This window comes from Pseudozyma flocculosa (genome assembly GCF_000417875.1).
Source record: "Pseudozyma flocculosa PF-1 unplaced genomic scaffold scaffold00007, whole genome shotgun sequence".
NCBI lineage: Eukaryota > Fungi > Basidiomycota > Ustilaginomycetes > Ustilaginales > Ustilaginaceae > Pseudozyma > Pseudozyma flocculosa.
Window position 1 is genome coordinate 730224 of NW_006920875.1, and position 2101 is coordinate 732324.

Genomic DNA, 2101 nt, shown 5'->3' on the forward strand with positions numbered 1-2101 from the left:
ACGCGCAGGTCGTAGCTGGCGGCGGTGCAGGGCAGGTCGGGCCGGGCCTGAGCTTGCCAGCCTGGCCTAGCCTAGCCTCGCCCGGTCGGGTCAGGTCAGGTCGGTCCATGCCGCTCCAGGCTGGGCAACGCGGCTATAAAGCGACGGCTCGACCCGTCGCCCCCTCTTTCCTTTCCGCTTCCACCCATCCACCCATCGCCGCCGCATCCTTCCCTCGCTCGGTTTCGAGCCTTGCCCTTTCCTTGCTTGCCTTACTGAATCCGCACTCCTGCCCTCTCTTCTCTTCCCTGCCCCCTTCCCATCCGTTTACGTGTCTTCGTCGTCCTTGGCCCCCCTTCACCCTGCCTCCACCACCACATCTATGCCGATCCCTCCTCGTCTCGTCATATGCCGTTACCGGTATGTCTCTCTGCATGCCTTCGATGGACTCGTCAAGAGCATGGCTGCCACGGCAAGGTGAGTCGGCGGTGCAGCAGGCTTATATGCGTATGGCCGGCCTCGATGGCGGTCGGTTGAGGTCAAGGACGATAGGGTGGAGCGAGCGAGGGAGCGAGTCGGGCCCACTGATCGCCCTCATGATCGATTGACAGCCTTCCGAGCATGCATGCTCCCTAGTCACCCTCACCTCCTACCGCCGTGAGGAGGCCGCAGCCGTCACCGTGTGGAGGCTACGCCCGCACACACTCATCGCAACCTCATGCATGCATGCATGCCTCTCATTCCTGACCCACTCTCCGCCCTCTTCCTCATCGCCATCCACGCAGAGCGAGCTCGCCACTCAAGCAGAACGGCCTCGCCGACCGCCCTTCCGGTGATCGCTGCAGCTGAGGCAGCGTCGCGACCCATCAGTGCGTTCGAGCCACGGGCCCACCGCGCGTCAATGCCCTGACTGACCTTCGGAGGCTGATGTCGTCGTCCCTCCCCACCGCCTTTTGCCCCCCAGGCATCACCACGCATCGCACAGCCGTATACCTTCGAGGAGGTTTCCGCCACCGGCCCTGCCGTGGGCACCCGTCGATCGTCTCAAAGGCATCGATGCCGCGTCGTACGTCACAGGCTTCGCGCCGCCAGCTTTGTCGCCCGTGTCATTTGCCGGCGGTGCCACTCATCCGCCTCGCGTGCCGCGCCTTTTTCCCATCTTTTTCGCAGTACTTCCGCTTGCACTCAGGCGCGGAAACAGACCACGATCCGCAACACATCACCCCGACGCTGCAGCAAGTTCCGTCTACGCGACACCAGGCGAAACGACCGGTCGCTCTCATTCCGAAGCCGCGTGAGTACCTGCATCGTCATGCTTCTCGCAGGCCGTGACTTATCCGACCTCTGACTGCACGATCAGCACGGCGACGTTGCGAATCGCCGAGGCTGGCCGCCAAGGACCCCCTTCGCAGCGATGGGCTGACGCCGTCCATTCCCTCGCCTTTCCAACACAGCCGACCCTCAAAGGGATCCGTCGTCCAGCCACGGCCATTGTCTGCGAGCCTTGTCGTCATCGCCTAGCGGCTAGGTGAGTCCTCGGCCGCGCTCGACAGTCCCTCGGAGCGAGGTCAGCAACGAGGCTGATCGATCCAAGCATGCCACATACCCGTTCCGAGCTGTCCCACAGACACAGTCGCGGCGCCGAGGCCCAGGTCGATGCGCGCCATCACGCGGTCCATTTCTTGCGCCGGCCATGCAGGACATCGAGCGACGCAGCAAAGTCAAAAGTGAGTCGCGAACGGGAGAAAGACCAAGAGCAGAAGGCCACAGGGGGCAGAAGAAAGAGGGAGACGACGGCGAGGACAGTGAGAGCGAGAGTTTATGGTATCTGATGGAGCCACGAGCGCACCTTTCAAAATCGAGCAGAGCAGGGCAGCCAGGCAACGAAACGCGGCGACAAGGCTGGAGGCGAGCCGAGGGTCTTTGGCAGCTGCGACGAGCCCCGCCGGCGATCGCGGCGACAGCGGCGGGTCGACGGGCCAGCGAGGCCACGACGACACGGGCGACGTCACCCGGGCGCGCTGGAAGCCTATCCCAACGGCTCGCAGCCTTTCACCCGCCGCCTCACGTCCCGGCCAGCCGCCTGCCGTCACACCGGCGATGCGGGCGGGCGGGCGGGCCA